Source organism: Solenopsis invicta, chromosome 2 (assembly GCF_016802725.1).
Source record: "Solenopsis invicta isolate M01_SB chromosome 2, UNIL_Sinv_3.0, whole genome shotgun sequence".
NCBI lineage: Eukaryota > Metazoa > Arthropoda > Insecta > Hymenoptera > Formicidae > Solenopsis > Solenopsis invicta.
This window is the reverse complement of record NC_052665.1, coordinates 16866428-16887754: the sequence shown is the minus strand read 5'-3', so window position 1 is coordinate 16887754 and position 21327 is coordinate 16866428. Positions and strand designations below refer to the sequence as shown.

At 34.7% G+C, this 21327-nt stretch overlaps 1 protein-coding gene and 1 long non-coding RNA gene across 6 annotated transcripts in view; one reads left to right on the top strand and one right to left on the bottom strand.

Moving 5' to 3' along the window:
• The window catches only part of LOC105197519, a 28291-nt gene extending 10423 nt beyond the window's left edge, over positions 1 to 17868 (bottom strand). Inside the window, exons 1-2 of the long non-coding RNA XR_850823.3 lie at positions 16163 to 17868; positions 15771 to 15815 (exon numbers count right to left, since the gene is read on the bottom strand). This is a non-coding gene — a long non-coding RNA (uncharacterized LOC105197519). The remainder of the gene's footprint in view (positions 1 to 15770; positions 15816 to 16162) is intronic.
• Positions 1 to 21327, top strand: part of LOC105197520 (acetylcholine receptor subunit alpha-like) — a 186856-nt gene that overhangs the window by 26831 nt on the left and 138698 nt on the right. The window contains exon 1 of one of the 5 annotated variants that reach the window (XM_039445945.1): positions 17947 to 18245. The exons of the other annotated variants lie outside the window; for them this stretch is intronic. The gene's annotated coding sequence lies outside the window, so the exon portion shown is untranslated. Of the gene's footprint in view, positions 1 to 17946; positions 18246 to 21327 lie in introns of those variants that run through there. 5 annotated transcript variants of the gene reach the window in all.

Genomic DNA, 21327 nt, shown 5'->3' with positions numbered 1-21327 from the left:
AACAAATTTTTTCTCAATGTGTTATTTTAAATTCCTATATTATACGTGGTTTGTACAGCTTTATGATTTCTTTTCATTGTTTTTCTTCTACTAAAGGCTCCTAGTAATATTGTGGAGATAGAACCACACCCTCTAAAATTTATTTCTTTATTCGAAATAAATTCTAGAGAACGTGATTCTAACTCCACGATATTATACAAAAGGTACACCGCGATCTTTACAATTGTACGCATGCGACACGCTTACTGAGGATAATTCATTCCCATAATAATCACGCAAAACAAACCGTATAACAATCATATCAGTTAATAAACTCTCATACGAATGCATGCGATGTAACTAAAATGCGAGATACGTTTCCGCAGGCAAACATAGGAAATTGAAATTTACCGAGATGGATTCATTTATTTGATATTCATTGCGCGAGTTTTGGAACGGCTCTCGACCTTCTCTTGCCGAGTCGAGAATCGCCGGAAAATAGAAAAGAAGCAGTACAGCGTAGAGACAGAGAAACGTAAAGGGAAAATAAAGGGAGGGGTCAGAAGTGGGATGCGCTAGATAAGGGTACCGTTATGCGAAAAAACCATTTCGGGCGAGATGTCGGTGAACAGAAGGCGAAAGGGCTTCGAGCCGCGACGGGGTGATAGGAGGAAAAAGAAGGGGGAAGGTGGTCGGAGAATAAGAAGGTAGGGTTAAGGGGCGAAGGTGAGGTATGGGGATGGAAACTACGCTGGGAATCCGAGCTAACTGAGAATCAATAGAAATTTCCACGGTGCACGCATTGGAGAGGTCTCGATATCCATTTCCCCGAACAAACGTCTTTCGGTATCGTAATCTTTTCCGCGCGCATTCGTCGTTCTCTCGTCCTCGCTTCTTCTTTCTCGTGTTCGCGTTGTTTTCCGATATCCGGTCGACTTCCGCGGTTTGACCCGAATCCTACTCATTTCGAAGTGAACAGAAATATTTTTTCGCTTCGTTGCGAGTGGCACATTTTACCTTATGGAAAACTTTACGTTTGATAGTGAATTTTTTACAGTTGCTACATATCGATATTTGTAACTTCTTTATTATACGATAGTATAATGTAAATCAAAGATCACATGAATTAACATTTTTTTTAATATAATTTTTTAAATATAAAATACTAAAAATATTTAAGAAATATTTAAAATACTATAAAGTAAACACTGAACCTGTTTTCCTTGTTTTCGAGAAATTTTGATAAATTTGCTGTATTATTAGACCTTTTATTTTTTTTCTTTTAAATTAAATTTGACGATTCGTATATTATTTCATGTTCCAAAATTAGTGAGCAAAAATTTAAAACGAAAAACACAAAGCCCAATAAAAATACGCTGAAAAATTTGAATGCATATGTCAATAAGAAGATAAACGTTTTCCATAAATATCAAACATTGAAATAATAATATAATTTATAATTCATTTCTCTTCGCTTACTTTGTATGAAAAAAAATCATATAAAAAACCTTTTTATTGATGGTTGCTTTTTTCCACTTACGATCATTAAATTATGAAATAATTACAACTTGTTTTATATTGCATTTGAAGATAGTAGAAAAAATTTGTTGGCAATTTTCTATCTAAATAAAAAATTATTTCAATAAGAAATAGACTTGTGTTTTAATGAAAATATAATTAAAAGTGAAATAATGAAATAAGAAATAAGGAAAAAAATCTGAATTTTTTTATTTAAGTACTTTAAATATTCAAGATAATTTATATAAAATTTCATTGCGATGTAGAAATCAGTTCTGTAAAATAAAATTTATTTCTTTATTTACTTACAAAATAACTAAACAATCACAATAAATCTTTGTATAAATCACCCTCAAAACTTTAAGTACTTACACACACAAAAAATTGAAATTTCTCCTAATGTTGTAAAATATAATTTAATATTTAATAAAAAATTAAGTAAATTATAAAAGTACGTTATTAAATAAAAATATAATCTTATTCACACAACTTTCATATGTATAGTTTATTTAAAGTGTGCGTTAATACTAATACCTTTCCAAATTTTATTTACTTTGTAAAAACTGTATGTCCGATGCGTCTTTAATAATTAATGATTCCTTAATAGATACTACGATTTAAGGTAAATGCTGTGAATTATTCTTTCCGGCGGAGCTTGCAAGTCGCCTTTAAACTCGCCTTGCATGGTCAATGGCTCGGAAGACACTAAATTCTGGTCACGGACTATTTCGGTTAGAGGCAGACCAATGGCAATGATTTGCCGTAATGATCGTGTGTAAATCCTCGATAAATCGACCTTTCGTCAGTCGCATTTCAGTATAACGCGATATAACAGAGTGCCTTTGAAGCATCGATACCGAACGATATTGAATGTAATGCCGGATACAATCCCTACGATAGTGATTTTATTCCGGACAGCGTGGTATGAATTGCAAGCGTATTACATATCGCAAAAGCAAACACGTCCTGTTGTTGCACGGATCTCGCGATTAAAAATATTTTCCGTCGTATAAAATCCAACGGCGCTTGCGGAAAGTCAATGCGCTTCTTATCGATCGCACCCGCATTACAATTACATGTTTCTCTACAAACGAATTCATTTTATTCATTCTAGGAAGAGCTCGTGTGTCTCGTAACTCAATAAAATTCTAAAACTTCAGCTCTTTCAAGCCCGATCAATTTTACGTAACATAAGAATCAAAATGGACGATATACTTTTGCCAAGAATATCGTAACAGATCATCTTATCTTTAGCCGCCTCTCCGTGCGATCGACACGATCCACTTTATCGCGAAATGGGCGGAGAGACCGGAGAGATGATCGGCGTGATGAATGAGCGTTTCCGGCTGCTGTCTCGACCAAACAAACGATTAATTCCACGGACAGAGTTAAGCATCGTGGCGCGCTGCGTTATATCGTCCGTGAATCCGATTACGTATACGTTCGTAACTCCTTTCTTTCCGCGACTCGCAAATCCGCTTGAAAACATTCATCCGATAATAATATCGCAGCGTCGCCGGCATCGATTTATAACGGGGGAAACCGACGATGCGGGCGAACGCAAAGGCTGCACCGCGGCGTCTTTGTGTAACAAATTTTAATCCATTATGGATCACGGCGATATTCCAAGCTCTGAAATATATATTCCTTGGTTTTCTTTCTTCTCCCATTCCTGATTCCTCTGGAAAAATTACGAAAACCGTTTGCGACACGCAAAGTTTTATTCCGTTTGATTCGGTTTGGTATAAAAATGAAAAAATCTACTTCCTCCTTTAAAATTAATTTATAGAACAATTTTTTTGTTCCGCTAATATATAATCCCCCCTTTGTCTGAGGCTGACAGTTTAAATAAGTGTTTCTTGCTTATTAGAAAAGATTGATGGCTTTCAACCGTCTCTTAAGCAGGTTTGATCTACGCGTACTTTTTCCACTGCCGCGAACACCACTCAGAGAACGAACAAAAGAAAAGGTGTCAAGTGAAATGAAAGTCTTGTGAAAGGCTGGTTGCGTAAAATTCTTATTTTTCGTCCACTCATTATTATTCCTTTGCGATACACTTTTATTACGTTGGCAGCCATAAAGCGATTTACGTTTTTACAAATGTTCATCAGTTATTCCACTTGTAAATTTAAATATAAGGAGAGAGAGAGAAACCTAATTAAAAAAGTATATTAAATATCGCGGATCTAGCTGAATGTAAGGAATTGTTGCAAGATTTAGATCTTCAATGTTTGCTGTCATCGGAGATTGCTCGGAGAAACGAGATTATTATGGACGATCTTGATATTTCACCGCCCACAGCGCAGAGGTGATTAGATACTTTGGCTTATTAGGAATCGATACGCCGCGCCGCAGCGTTGCTCACAAGCATCCTCAGGGTCAACTTGCAAATGGACGGCGGAGTTCTCCCGCAGAAAATGAAGCTCCACCACAAAGCTGTCCGATTTCTACCATGAGAAGACAATGCGCGATGTAATAGCCGCTAGTTCCAACAATACATACTACTCCAATGCAACAACTGGCAGCTATCTTTCAACGGGTGCACGTGCCTCGACGAACAATGCTGAGAGTAGCTTGTACGGATGCCGGGAGCTATCGCGAAAGATGGCTAACTCGACGGACGACGTATGATGCAATGCGTCCCCGTTTGTTTCTTCTTTGCTTTTACCGAAGAGAAGTGCACGCGCACAGGGACGTGTGAAAAGAAACGATAGACAGCTAAAAGTTAAAATCGAACGGTGCGGGCTGTGCTGTCCAATTGTGCGGGCATTAGGGGAAAAGACGGAGTTTCGGAAAACTAGTAGTATAACTGTAACTTATACAACGCGATTTATCACGAATAACTAACATCCGTGAGATTTAAATATTTCGGATATTAAAGTGACTGATCCTTCATCACAGTCGTCTCGTAGATATGATAATCTAAGAAATGAGAATAATATGGAAATTATTCTACTTTATACGAAATAAATAAGTTTCTCTTGTAAATTTTTCCCGGAATCTCGGAATTTTTAAGTTCAATAAATGAGCGTATAATTCGTAAACGTCGCAGGCCGGAGGGCACAGTTGAATTAAATTATACGGCGATTTGTCGATTAACGAGCAAAAACCGGAATATCTAGTTGACTAGTATGCTCTATCGATCGCGAATTTTCAAGTCGAAAACGCATTTCGACGTATACTGCGAGAATAAATCTTCTGTTTTTGTCGTAGTTTACATGATAATCTGATAAATAGATTTTTTTTTAAATTATTTTAGTTTTAATCAACTATCAATTTTATTTAAACGGCGAATCAAACAGCATTCTAAACTAATATCAAATTTCAAAGTTAATTTAATATTTGCAACAATAATTCTATTAAATATTGAATGTTTTTGCTATAAAAAAATTTTTAAAGCATGCAATAATACTTCCCTTTATTTTATTTATATCTTTTAATTTATTTAGTTTTGATTGAAATTGTGTGCTTCTATTTAGAGTTACTCAAACTAATTGTGTAATACTCTTCTCCAATGTCTACAAGGGATGTAATAAATCATATCTAACTCAAGATTGGACGTCAGATCTGATGGGAGACAGTTTAGTAACTTCCAGGTGTGTAAATCAATAAACAGTTGCAGTAAATCACGTTTAAATCACATTTACCTCAAGGTGCACCGATATCAGAGACGAAACTCGAGCTGCTTCACCTATACATTCAATGTATCTATGCTTATCTACTCGATTTCACTGCCTATATCGTCGTTAAAGATGAATATTAAAGTCATTGGCTCGAATTTTATACACCACATTTATCGTCATTTGATACTTCAAAACGAGTTTTCCAAGTACTAACCAAAAGGAGTTTTAGTGTTTTGAAAAGATCCTGTGTGTGTGTGTGTGTGTGTGTGTGTGTCAGTCTGAAGCAAAAATATGCAATAAAAAATAGGGATTTCTATTTAAGATTTTTATGTTGATCTTGGCTGGGCTTTTCATGATCAGAGCTCAAATAAATATCACTGCAGCGAATAAATTTTTCGAAAAACTCTACTATTTTTATTTAAAATATTTTTCCAATAAATCAATACTTCTGAGATAATTGGTTGTTCCAAAACTTCTTTTAGGAGTTTTACACACTCTCGCATTTCCTTTACATCCTTTTTTTATAATTGTAAACACCTTCCAAGGCTCATCTCTGTAGATCTATCAAAGATTAGATGCAAGGTACAAATAATGCGTGCATTTTGCAAAGTAGCAGGGAAATCAACGTCACTTCTTAGGAACCAAGGAAATTACCCTATCGCGTCGGCGAAACGAGTTCCGCTCAACGAAGCCGTTCGGTAAACTCACCGTGTTCTCGTAAATCGTAAGTTTTCCCCGTTTCGGTAACGACCTAGCTCGCCGATAAGAGCTCGCAAGCCTATTACGAAGCTTTCCAAGACGACGAGCGTCCGCGAAAGTTACCGGGCGGTCACGACGTACATTACATGCATCCTAGTGCGCAAATCTCGTGACAGTTTGAAACATAAGTTTACGCTCTTGATATGAGTAAGCGACCATCATTAACGCGTGTACTGCTGCACTTACCTAAGTGTCAAAATGGAAATTTGATAGAGAGTAGTGTCAGTCATTGCATAATAACATAAATGCCCTCTCTTTATATTAGACAAGTATGGTTTGCATTTATTTATTGTAAATATTAAAGAAATATTAAGTTAATCAATTTATTTAAATAAGTATTTATTGGATAAACATATTATATTCCGAGTAAAAAGATTTTATATTCATTGAATTTTTTCTTGAATGTACGATTTAGGATCGTAAAGATTCGACGATTTCTATGAAAGTTTTTTATCTTTAGACTTTGAAGAATTTAAAAGTAAAACAAAACAAAGAATGAAGAGCAATTCCATAATTCGAGGATCAAAGTTAAATTGTGCAAACTTCTACACGTACAAAATTGCGTTAATTTGAACTTCATTAATAATTAGATTATAATTTCATTAATTATTAGTACGTGCTCATTAATAATTAGATTATAATTTTAATAATTATTAGTACGTATTCTGTAAAATCAAAAGAATTTTTATACAATTTCTTTTAAATTTTTATGGAAATCCAACTGTATAAATTTTAATATTAAGATGCTAATTGTAAGATTATTTTCAAATTTAATTTTTCTTTCGTCCTTTTAATTTTTTCAATAACTTTTCTCTAGGACAGTTTTTGCACATACAATCAGAATTTTGATTTTAAGTTATTATTATTTTTAAATTCCAAGATTTATTTAAAACTTTCTATAAACATAAAATTCCTTAGATTTTACTTCAAATTAAATTTATTTTTTTCTTGGTTTAATATTAGAATTTTTTATTGGAGCGTCACGAAAACTTGATTTCCTAAATTCGCTTACTTCATATTCAACAAAAAATTGTTTACCGAAAATGCGTTTTAAATTTGTCGATATTCTCCAATTCATCAGAATGGTTACAATTTAACTTGTAAACACAGAAGAATTTTCGATTGTGTCATCTGCAGACGACGGCCGCCGAGAGGTAGAATTCCGCATGCAAACTTGCAAACGCGAGAAGTCTCGTGCTTTTCAACCCTAGTTCGCACAGAAGTAGACCCGGCGATAGAGCCGGAAGTCCGCTCGATGTACGGACGCGGTGAGCTATAAAACGCGTTATTCGGCCGCTTGGCGGATATCTGAACTTATTCGTATGTTAATATATTTCCATGTTTGGCGATCAGCCAACTCGATTGGCCTCAATACCGTCCGTCGTGCAAACCGCGTATCTCGATGCATCGATGCATCGATGCATCGCGCCATTTACGACACACTCACAGAATTGTCAATGTGTATACATAATCGATAATATGTTTCAATAAATTAGTTATTAATTTAACGTAATAATTATTCCGATAATAAACTTTCAGTCAATATTCAAAAATTAACTCATTTTTTATTCTATACTGATACTAAAAATTTTATTATAAATCTGATAATTTTTAAATACTTTACGATCACTAATAGTTATTCTTTTCTACAAAGTATATCGTACGAATAAAATAGTGATCAAATTCCTATTATTTATCAAGTTAAATATTTAGAAAATTATAAGTAGAGGATTTGTTTGATGTAAAATGCATTTGATGTAAAATATTTTCTTTCGTAAAAATATGTAGAAAACACATATACAAATTGTGTATATTACAATTCTGTATACAGATATTTGTAAAAGTGTACTGTGAATGTGCTCAAATAATAATGCCACGTACATGCAAATATTCAAAAGCACGAAACGAATATCTCATAGCAAAAGTAAAAAAAAATATTAATATCAGGTATAGAGCAATGCTTTTACTAAATACTTTTATTTGAAAATAAAAGTTTCTACCTCGTATTAAGAAAATTTAGTTTTTATTCACGTGATTCTCTATGTTTATCGAGTAGCATTATTAAAGTCATTCTGTTGTCACTTTGTTAACGAGAGCTTTGATGCGCCGGATTCGCACGAGTACGTACGCGTTGCAAATGCAGCACCCTCGAATTCGGCACCGTTTGCACGAAATCGGAGCAGGGATATCCGTTCAATTTGCCAGACCGACATTTATTTACCCGTTCGGAGTGGACTGGTCGAATCGCGGCACCTACGACGAGCGGGCCAGCAGAATCGTTTAAATCACGGCGGTCGCGCAACGCAGAATGCAAATCGGGTTTATCATTACGACCCGGTCGGATATCGGCTTACCGACTACGTGCCATCGATTCGTATTTTTTACTATTTTGTGTTCACGATGCTTACACGAATCAGCCATCTCGAACGATCAATCTGTATGAGTTACGAGGCTCGTCTTAAAAGAAATGAGAACGCATCATTTCAGAAATTGTTTCCCCAACTTAATTATAATTTAACATTCTGTTCCTCGAAGTATGTACTTTGCTGTGCATGGAATGCAGATGGTTCGGTGCTTCTACCGCTGTTGATAACAATTCTGGAATTTCTGTTAAGATGCTCGGAACAGCAACGTGACTTCTGGGATGTTATCTCTACCGTCTTTTAGAAAACTTTTGATTAAGAAAAATTGTTAGTATTGCTGTGCCACATTCTACAGATTCAAATTTTTATCGCAGAATTTCCTCCGAAAGTTGAATTGAAAAATTATCATCGTGCGACGCATTTAAATAAAGTGTTGTATAAGATCAATAAAAAAAATTCTATTATTCATGTTTCCATTTTCCATCTATTTATTTTCATATTACCGTTTTCTATGTATAAAATGTATATAAGTCTTCATGTGAAAGGATTTAGAAAAGGGTCCTTCTCGGGAAGTGTCGTAATTAATGAATAAAAGGTACCCACGTGTTCGCATCATTAATTAAGGGTCAGGTGGTGTCGGGATGAATTCATTCTAATCGGTAGTGCATGGTATTATAATTGCAATAGCAATAACGCTCAACCGTTCTGCATCTGTTACCACGCGCAGCTATATGTAGGTATTTATTATCCAAGGTTTTACCACCGATGCACCGGATCAGGTTATTGTCGTCCCACTTGGAAATTATCCAGAGTACGACACTTACCGTTTTAAGCGAGAGATTCGCAAAGAATTATGGCTATAACACGTGGCCAATGGGCATCGCTATCCGCAGTCATATATTCGCGTTAAGCCCGTCCCAATCTCGAGCTTCCGAAACTGTTAAAATCTGCGCGTCCCTCGACGGAAAATCGATTTGTGAATTATGTCGAGTTCGCATGACACGCCGTTGTTTCATGTAAACTCCTCCCGCCTTCTGATGAAAAAAAAAAAACCTTTCGCGTCCCCTTAGCGAGGATGGATCATCTAAAAGCGGTTACAAGACGAGATTTCTACTGATGTGCAAAAAAATGAAGACAAATATGTCTTGCCTGTTATATAAATACAGCCTACGAAAAGGGGAAAAGCAACATTTATCTTTAAAGAAAACAACGTTTCTTTAATATTTCCAAACTTACGTATTTTATAATAAATGTTCAAAACAATTTACAATCATGATGCTATCAAGCTAAAAAACGTGCAATGTAATCACGAGCCGCGGATTTCCTTTAGAACCCCCCCGACCCCAGTGATAATTTGTTTCCTCTCTCCTTTCGCCCTTTTAAAAGCTTTGTAAGTAAACTTTAGTTGTACAGAAAAGTAATTTCGTAGATTTTTATTAAAAAAAAAAAATATATATTAAATTAGAAAAAGTGTTCTTTATTCTTTCATTTATTTGTATTATAATTATCAAGCCAAAAATATATTAGTTTAAAATGAATAAAAGATACATTTTCTTTCCGTATCTTCTTTTGCGATAAATAAAGTATTATTTAAAATAAGCTCTGGTTTTCCTCATATATTTATACTTTTGGCACTCGCTGCTTTCCCATCCAGTTCTTCACATGTTATATAATTCTATTTGTTGCAGGTGAGTATTCCCAGAATACAATAGACTCTCTTTCGTTTTCTCTTTCGTTTTCTTTCTTTCCTCCATTCCGCGCGACAAACCGCTGGCACGCTCGCTGTGCTCGCATTTCTGCTAGGTCAGTTCTTCCCCTTTTCGTCCTGACCTACATCTCGGAGGCGCCTCCTCGTAAAACCATCGCACGAACGTCCGATTCCGTTCTTCCCCGGCCATACGGCAAAGCGTCCATGATTCACTATACGCTTTTATCGCTTCGTCCTTTCACGCCGGCAACGCACAAGAGACGGGAATAATCCCTGCATTTTGCATTTCCTTCTTTCCGGTAAAAGGACCTGCAAAAGTCTTTGTAGAGACCCGTGTGTTAGGCTGAAGAGCGCGTAGAGCGTGCCGCATAAACGAAGGAACAGAAAAATAAAGAAATGCAAAAAAGAAAACAGTTTAAATTCAAGAAAGTCAATAACAATCTCATACGCTCGTTATTTCTAAACAATAGAGTGGCACAAGATAGATCAGTAAACGAGCAATTGAAAGTATATAACGAATATATTATAATTATATAACACAATATTGAAATATAATAAAAAGAACGCTTTGACTTTAGTTAATCATCTTCAGCATCTAATAACAATTATTTACACAATATAAATTTGAATGAAATAAATATGTGAAAATATATAGAAGTATCAAGATAGTCAGACTTCTTGTAAATAATCGAAATATGAGAAAAGTGCTTTCTGTAATGTCACCTCATGAAACAATTTCGTAATATCGTGGTCCAAAAATTAAGGTCAAATCTTGTCATGTTCAAAACGAAAAATTTGATCTTAATTTTTAGACTACGACATTATCAAACTGTGTCATGGGATGACATTATTACAAAAAATACTAATATTGCGATTATATAATAAGAATAATAAAATGCATCCGACGAGCTCGATACTCATATATTTATTTTTCATATATTTATATCTTCATACATTTATATTTTCACATATTTATATTTCGTTAAAGTTTATATCATGTAAATTAATATTAGTTTGAAAATAATCAAGTCAAAACATTTCTTTTATTATATTCAGTACTGTGTTACAAAATTACTATATATTCGTCATACGCTTTTAATTAGTAGGTTTACTGACCTATCTTTCTATATTCTATTGTTAAGAAAGCCAGTTTTACTAGTTCCACGCGCATGCGTCTATGCACAATCAGCACGCGATAGCGAATGCACAGTCGCACTCCTCCGGAATAAGGACATTCTCTCCTTTCAATTAACTGCGTCGATCCGGCCTCAGCCACTCCTCTGTTACTCCGAGATTATTTAAGTCCGTAATAACAGAGCTACCGCTGCCGCTGCTGCCATGCTACGCCTTCGTTGTACCTGTTTTCGGTGACAACTACGAATGCCATCCTCCAGCACCCTCTCGCCCTCTGCACCGCCACCCAGGATGCTCCGAGCGTGCATACACACACCGAAATTTAATTACTCTCCGCGCGGATACCCGCCGAAACTCCCCTTCAGCCAGTAATAATTTCGTCGGAAGCCCCGGGTAATGCTGAGAACGAGTATCTGCGGAAATCGTCCGCCCTCTTCGCTCTCACCTGAGAAATTCGCCGAGACGGAGATATTCTAATCCCACCCCCCGCTTCCACGTCTTCCGCCAACGCTTAATCCACACCGTTGTGTACTCCACGCGTATCAAGAATGATTAAACGACCTCCAATTTTTATACCCCTACACCGGTATAGTTCTTATACAGTAATAAGAACAATACGGCGGTACGCTGTTGCAATGAAATTAAATTCTGGCAAACAAGCGCTGCAACGTGATTAAATGTCCTGGTAAGCTATTAATATATATGTAAACAGCAGCGTGCGACTCTAAAAGAAACATCGTTCATTTATCAAAAGAAATTAACGAAATTAATTTTAAGCATTTTCTAAATATCACATTTGTAATTACTGTCAGGATTACGTTTTGTGCGTTTGTGCAATTGAAATTTAATGTATCATTTTCGAAAAAATTAATCTGATAGTTCGAAACGTGGTTTTTTCTAAAGTTTTTTCTAAAAGGAGAAAAAACTTCTTTGAAAATCGGCGCACCTTGATTCTCCGAGCTGTGGTTTGGAAAATGTTGTAACGGAAGCACGTGCTAGAATTTGAATACGGCACAGCTCCTTTTTACAGAAAGCAACAAAGTCCCATAACGCGAGTCACGTACGACCTAAATTACCCGCGTGCACAGCGTTAGAATTACTCCGAATGCCTGAAGCCACATGCCGATTACAAGTGTAATGTCGTAATGTGTTGAGATGATGGAATGAGAAAACGAGAAGAGTGAAACACGAAATACCTCGCGAATATTCATAGCGTTTATTATCGAGAATTAAGCTAGCATTGTATTAATTAACTAGTCAGTCACTAACATTAATCTCTACTTTAATTCTTTATATTTAACTTTAGCAAATATTTTTTGATATTATTTTTAATAATTATTTTTAACAGAAATGTGTGTGATTAATTCTAAGTAATTAATCTTTATGTTTCTTTGCTTTTGTTGACATTATTGTTATATTTCCTCAATAATGTAAACATGCGATTCTGACAATTGTGAAATCATTATTAACTCGAGAATGCATTTACATACGCTCAATTTACTGTAATGAATACTATAATTTACTGCAATGAGAATCATATTACACTTATTACGTAGTTCTATCATTACACGATTAAATTGCGGTTCATCCGCAGTTCTATGTAATTAATACCATAAATTCCACTTTCTGTAGCATTCCTAACATGCTATTAAGTAGTAAAAAAAAATCTCTTAATAGTGTATAAATTTATATCTACGTGAAATAACTCTGATAAACTATTAATTATCAGTTACAATTCTAAAATAACTAAGACAAGGTTAAAATTTTCTGAATCTTAATTACAATCATTGCAAGTTTTTTTCTTTTTACACAAAGATTATCCTTTTTACCGTTGGCAAGATGCGTTTTTAAAAACACATGCAGCATTATCTTCAGGCCGAATGTGTATGGAGATGATGCAATTTGCATAATATGTTTTTACATTATACCATGATGTCTTTTACGTAAGAGTCGTAACTGTAAAACGACTTGTATCGTGCAACGATTTGCATCATTCAGTAGATCCTTAGTTCCTTCAGTAATAACGTTCACGTAACTTATGTTCCATCAACTTATATCAAGTCCACTCCACTTTTTTCAAAGTTATATTTAATATAGCATACGCCATGTGCTCATCTTTAAAAAATTAAAAAAACAAAGAAACACACGCAACATTTTTTAAACAATATAGTATCTTTTTTCCATCTGATAATTTTAAAGTCAAATCTTTTTCCCTCTCCATATGAAAAGTAATTTGACAGAAATATATCTGCATAGTGCAGACGCGTACGAATCTGTAGAATAGTCCAATGATACGTTCTATATTAATGAGAGATTTAAACCGACGCGAAAAACGCGAAAATTTGTAGTGAAAATGTGTCGAGGCGGCTTCGCGCAATCGTGACAAATATACTTCGGAAGTGTGATATATAGACTGGTCCGAGGGTGCCTTATTGTGGTCACGTACGTAAAGGACCGCATGAGTGCCTCCGCCGTATCCCACCCTCCTTCGCCGCCCTTTGTCGTTCCCTCTCGACGTACGGACCTTGCCTTGGATTCTAACTAGGACAGTAATTTTCCCCAATGCTCGCGCACTACTCTTCTCCTCCACGCACTCAACCCTCCCTCTTTTGGCGCCCTCATTCGTTTTATCCCAACTCGCGCCGCGTGATCTCGTCGCGTGCAAAGAGTAGAATTATATATCCGGCTACCAGACACGGAGTAACAGACGATGATTCGCTAATTAAAGTCATAAGCGGTTAATTTATCATATTACCACCCCAATATCACATTCGTGTGTTAAACTGTGTGTTAAATCGCATTCTGAGTGTGGTAGATTTAATCTCTGATTCTAAGCACGTAATCACTTTTTTTGTAGCGTTACGTAAATACATAAAAAGAAATGTTTAGATTTCGTTGAAAACCTAAACATCTACAGATCTGAAAATAATTTGAACGATTAAGTAATCATGAAGAACGTTAAAGTATGATGCTGCAAAAAGTTTTAATATTCTAACAATTAGTTTAAGAGTTCTACATAACTATTTTTATGGTCTTGCAAATTTATTGTCAGATCTGTATTCAACTAAATTTTGAGATAGCAAAATCGTTCTTTCCGTTTACGAAGATATGCAAATATAATAAATACGAATAAATAATTTTTAAAGTTTAAGCAAATAGAAATTTTATAAGACATTAACTTTCGTTTCTTAAACGTAAACTCTAGAGCTATCTTGAATTTAAATAAATATAATTTGTATATACATGGAAAAAACATTTTTGTTGCAACATCTAATAATTTAGCTAAATAAAGATCAAAAAATAATTTTATAATGAGCCACACAATCAAAATGATTATGTGGGATCGTCATAGTAATGTTGCTGTAAACAATTTTAATATTCTAGAAATCAAGTGAAACATCTAATACAGTTTTTTAAACAATTTAACATAATTATTTTTAAATCTGTATTTCAGCTGTTCTTCCCATACATATAATAAAAAATTTAATATTAACGAACGGAAATACATACCACATTAATTATACTTATTTACTAAATTTATGTAATGGTCATCGTTAATGATGACCATCGTGTTTCAATATGTTAAAACCAGAGATAGCAGTTATAGAACAAATGTTGAAGCGTTAATTAAAGTTTCTTAATATGTTACATGACGAAATTTAATTATCATTTAATTAGCACATAATTCAAGCAAATACTGTAATTAATTATAAATTACATATTAAATTTGCGTTACCGCGTTCAATTTTCCTCGCTTGACATATGCAATTTTAACTAACATTTCAAAATATTTTGGAAACAATTTAAAAATACATATAAAAAGTAATTACTTTAAAATACATCGAAAAAATGTTAATAAAAAAAGAAAAAAATTAATTCAACATATTGAAGTTATAAATTTAAGTTACTTTATTAAATATTCTATATTTTATATTTTTACGTTAATTATCATAAGTAATGACTGTAGAAACTCAATTAGAAGTAATTATAAATCGCTTTAATTAGAATATTCCGAATATTTTTAAATAGACATCAAATTTTTAATTTATGTAACTTTTGTTATAATTTGGATTCTAATAAAATAAAAGTATGTCTCCATAACTATTTATAATGTTAACATTTGGAACAATTATATTGAATGTATGTAATTAATGAAAGCAATTATCTCAGTATTAAAATCCTAATATAAATAAAATAATTCTATCATCGAGTTTTTCTAAAAGAATCTACGTAAAATATTCTTTGGTAACAAAATATTTATTAAAATTTATTATTCTATTTTATTTCAAACGATACAAAATTAAGTTATATTGATGGCTAGACTATAAAAGATAAGAATATAAAATTGTCACGAGTTATAAAAAAATAAATATATTTATCAAACATTAGTCTATTTCTTTTTATAAAATAAATTAGAATATACTATGTGACAGTGAGATATTCACAATTGACATATATCACACATTTCTAGGATTCAATATCACTATTGATCTTTTCTGGCCCATCTATTCTAAGATAAAGAATCCATGAAATGTTATATTTATCTGTTTTTTACATTTTAATATTTTTACAATTTAATATTTTTACATTTTAATGTGATGTACATCAATGTACATCTCATATATATTTGGTAGTTTTCATAGTCCATTATATCTCGCAAATAAAAATAAGAGACTCGAAACTCACCGATACGATGTGCAGCAGCGGAGTTGAAACACGAACTACGTTGAACTGTAAAATAAAAATATATTTAAATATATTTAAACAACACAAAATAATGAATAATTATTGTAATTATTAAAAATACTGCTCACCAGTATTTATAGTATTTATAGTAATTGCTTGAATTTTATAAATACTTACAAAAATATTTCATAAACATTTTTGTGTGATGTAGATTGAACAGATAAAGATTTATCGTAAATATCACATAAAAGTATTTATGAAATATGTACAAAATATTACTAGAAATATTACTTTTTTATTATGTAAATCTTTTTATTTTATAAATATTGTGTGCAGTCTGGACGGCTATGCTTTTCTCAATTTTAGTTGTAAAATGATTTTTAATTATTCACCTTACGGTTGCTCCGCCGTCACTCAAGCTTCCCGGGTAGCCTCCTCCTCCTCTCAGGTTCCTCAGCCTCTTTTTTCACACAACACAACACTCGCGTAAAGACCGTTAATTACAATCGCGATGCGATTCTCAAACGCGGAACTAATTCAATCGCACGGATCCACGTTAGGGAATAATCGAGTGTCTTGATACTCGCCGCGACGACGTACCGCAAAACAAAATATAGGCAGACGGAGTTTTTCGTTGTCGCAAACGCTAATTAACCAACCGACGCGAACGAAACAAGCGTCGAGTGTTGCGCGCCCGTCATTACGTATTATTTTATGTATTCTTACAAGATACAAGTACAGTATATTACCCTGTCACGCACTATGCCTCTCATATTTCGATTATTAAAAAATTAATTATGTACGACAGTGCGGCATTTTGTTAGTCAAACCTCGCGGATCGACGATTTGTGTATTACTCCGCGGAGTTTTTCGTTGCCGCCAACGATGACCGAGCGACGCCTACAAACATCGCCGCATACGCCATAAAAAAAACGAGCGTCGAGTGTCGCGCGCCCGTCATTACGCATTATTTTATGTATTCTTACAAGATACAAGTACAGCATGTTACCCTGCAATATACTGCGCCCCTTACAGTTTGATTATTCAAAAATCAATTACGTACGACAGTGCGGCATTTTGTCAGTCAAACCCCGCGGATCGACGATTCGTGTATTACTCCGCGGAGTTTCGTTGCCGCCAACGATGACCGAGCGACGCCTACAAACATCGCCGCATACACCATAAAAAAAACAAGCGTCGAGTATCGCGCGCCCATTATTACGCATTATTTTATGTATTATTGCAAGATACAAGTACAGTATATTACCGTGTCACGCGCTGTACCCCTCATATTTCGATTACTAAACAATTAATTATGTACGACAGTGCGGTATTTTGTTAGTCAAACCTCGCGGATCGACGATTTGTGTATTACTCCGCGGAGTTTTTCGTTGCCGCCAACGATGACCGAGCGACGCCTACAAACATCGCCGCATACGCCATAAAAAAAACGAGCGTCGAGTATCGCGCGCCCATTATTACGCATTATTTTATGTATTCTTGCAAGATACGAGTACAGTATATTACTCTGTCACGCGCTATGCCCCTCATATTTCGATTATTAAAGAATTAATTATGTACGACAGTGTGGCATTTTGTTAGTCAAACCATACGGATCTACGATTTGTGTATCACTCCGCGCTCGCGATCAGAGAACGACACACGCAAATCATCGTCGTACGCTGTAAGTCAGGCGTCGCGGACGAGATCGACGAAATTATTGATGTAAGTACATTAATGAAACGGGCATTCAAAATCGTTTGCCATTGCTCCGATTTCTAGGGCGAGCCGAATCGTATTTCAGACGTCACAACGCGAACGGGACTCTTTCTACTTCGAACGTCGTTCCGGGACGTCGAATTGTTGCTCGGCGTATTCGCGTACCGAGGCATAGCTGTTATCTAACCTCACGAGTCGTTCGTGGCGTAATGAGGCTAGTTCATGGCGCTTACCGGTAATTATTATCTGTAAGGGATGATCGCGTCCGGTGTCCCGAGAGAACGAGAGATAACGCAGCCATGCTAATGCTCCTTGCGATCGCGTAACGGGAAATAGCGTGACGTCATCACGCGGAGCATCGCGCGCCACTACCGGCACGCTCGGGCGTCGGCGTACGAGTGAGCGATCGCGCCGCGCCGTGACGTCGCGACCTTGTGACGTCGCGCGGCGAGTCATCGCTGTGCGTAGCTGTGTACGCACGGCGCGCTTGACTTTGATACGCACTACGGCGATACGTACGCCGTGTTGTTTGTACAGACGATGTAAACACAAGTAGGAAGGCGATTTCTATGAGCAGTAAGCAAATCGTGTGTGCTTGGTATGCGTATGGATGCGCAGTTAATCGAGGGTTGTCGAGATCGTGAAACTAATGTTGAAGCTTTCATGATTGGACGATGCACTTAAAGTTTGATGCTCGAGTCTTCTCGTTTACAGTCCTGGGCCAAAACGAGCGTCTTGCGGCAGCCAGGTATAATGGTAAATATTATATTCCTTGCATTTCGAACTAGATTATTAAACGCCTGTTTACCAGAGCGAATATTTATTCTAAACTAGAAATCGAAGTGATAGAATAAGAGAATGCTTTTCATCGTGCTTCATGCCGTATTTACGAACGATGATCACTTTTTCAACGGTGTTTAACCTACAATATGTTTCGCTCTTTGCATTTCAAGCCAGATTATTAAACGCTTCCTGTTTACCAGAGCGAATATTTATTCATCTAAACTGGAAATCGAAGTGATAGGATAAGAGAATGTGTTTCATAGTGCTTCATGTCATATTTACGAACGATGATCACTTTTTCAACAATGTTTAACCTATATTTCGCTCTTTGCTTTTTAGATCAGTCTATTAACGTTTCCTGTTTATCGTAGCAAATATTTATTCGTCTATACTAGAAATCGAAGCGATAGAATAAGAGAATGTGTTTCATCAGAAACATATACTATATATATACCCAGGTAAAACACAGAAGTCATAATAATATCAAAAATTACTCATGTGTTACTTAATGACATAATGATTTACAAGAGTAACATTTATATTGATTTATAAATGACAAATAAAGTCAATGATGTTACGTTATAATGTTCTTGGGAGCTTTCCAGCTACGACCACTGTATAACACAGTGAATCATTTTATCCTTGCTATTTGACAATATTAAACAAGGATAAAATGATTCATTGTGTTACACATTGTCGTAGCTGGAAAGCAATCTTTACGAGTTTGTGTTCTACCTGGTTATATGTATGTGTATGTATACAATGAAACATATTTCTCTTATTCTATCGCTTCGATTTCTAGTTTTGGTAACTAAATGTCCACTTTGGTAAAGAGGAAGCGTTTAATAATCTAATACAATTTAATAATCTAACAATCTAATCCAAAATGTATGGAGTGAAATATATCATAGGTTAAGCGATAATAAAAAAATATACTGTATATATTTACTTTGAATTCTTATGTTAATTTCTCTCAAGCGTGCAATTAGTTAATCATTTAAACTCTTGCTTACAAATAGATTAAATAATTTAATACTAAATTCTGCTATTAATAATTAACTTTATTAAAATCAATAGCAGTCTCAATCTGTCATTAATAATCAATATATTGATTATGAATATTACATACATGATTAGTACATAGTATACAATGTACATAATACACAATGTACATAGTATCTGTTACATTAAATGACAATGATTTGAAGCTAGCAGCGGATTCGCAGCAGCAGATTCGTCAAAGCAGGGATTCTCATTCAAAATAAAATACACAAGAAACTTTGACATATAAAGGCAAACTAGCAAGTAACTGCACAAAATACACTTATACGCTTCTAAATAGATCAGAACAATTAACAAAAATGCGCAGGTCTACTAAATTGTTTAAATTATATAACGAGTTATTGCAGAAACAAGGGAAGGAAGCCTCGGTCGGGGCTGCAAATTTTTTTAGAACATTATTGTAGGCTTCTAAATCAATCCCGACTAGCAAGAAAAATTAAAAAAAATGCGCACGCCTACGAAAAATTATTTAAACAATATAAAGTTTACTGCAAAAACAGGAAAACGAAGTCGCGGTCGGGGCTGCAAATTTTTTTAGAACATCATTGTAGGCTTCTAAATAAATCCCGACTAGCAAGAAAAATTAAAAAAATGCGCACGCCTACGAAAAATTATTTAAACAATATAAAGTTTATTGCAAAAACAGGAAAACGAAGTCGCGGTCGGGGCTGCAAATTTTTTTAGAACATTATTATAACCTTCTAAATAAATCCCGACTAGCAAGAAAAATTAAAAAAAATGCGCACGCCTACGAAAAATTATTTAAACAATATAAAGTTTATTGCAAAAACAGGAAAACGAAGTCGCGGTCGGGGCTGCAAATTTTTTTAGAACATTATTATAACCTTCTAAATAAATCCCGACTAGCAAGAAAAATTAAAAAAAATGCGCACGCCTACGAAAAATTATTTAAACAATATAAAGTTTACTGCAAAAACAGGAAAACGAAGTCGCGGTCGGGGCTGCAAATTTTTTAGAACATCATTGTAGGCTTCTAAATAAATCCCGACTAGCAAGAAAAATTAAAAAAAATGCGCACGCCTACGAAAAATTATTTAAACAATATAAAGTTTATTGCAAAAACAGGAAAACGAAGTCGCGGTCGGGGCTGCAAATTTTTTTAGAACATTATTATAACCTTCTAAATAAATCCCGACTAGCAAGAAAAATTAAAAAAAATGCGCACGCCTACGAAAAATTATTTAAACAATATAAAGTTTATTGCAAAAACAGGAAAACGAAGTCGCGGTCGGGGCTGCAAATTTTTTTAGAACATTATTATAACCTTCTAAATAAATCCCGACTAGCAAGAAAAATTAAAAAAAATGCGCACGCCTACGAAAAATTATTTAAACAATATAAAGTTTATTGCAAAAACAGGAAAACGAAGTCGCGGTCGGGGCTGCAAATTTTTTTAGAACATCATTGTAGGCTTCTAAATAAATCCCGACTAGCAAGAAAAATTAAAAAAAATGCGCACGCCTACGAAAACTTATTTAAACAATATAAAGTTTATTGCAAAAACAGGAAAACGAAGTCGCGGTCGGGGCTGCAAATTTTTTTAGAACATTATTATAACCTTCTAAATCAATCCCGACTAGCAAGAAAAATTAAAAAAAATGCGCACGCCTACGAAAAATTATTTAAACAATATAAAGTTTATTGCAAAAACAGGAAAACGAAGTCGCGGTCGGGGCTGCAAATTTTTTTAGAACATTATTATAACCTTCTAAATAAATCCCGACTAGCAAGAAAAATTAAAAAAATGCGCACGCCTACGAAAAATTATTTAAACAATATAAAGTTTATTGCAAAAACAGGAAAACGAAGTCGCGGTCGGGGCTGCAAATTTTTTTAGAACATTATTATAACCTTCTAAATAAATCCCGACTAGCAAGAAAAATTAAAAAAAATGCGCACGCCTACGAAAAATTATTTAAACAATATAAAGTTTATTGCAAAAACAGGAAAACGAAGTCGCGGTCGGGGCTGC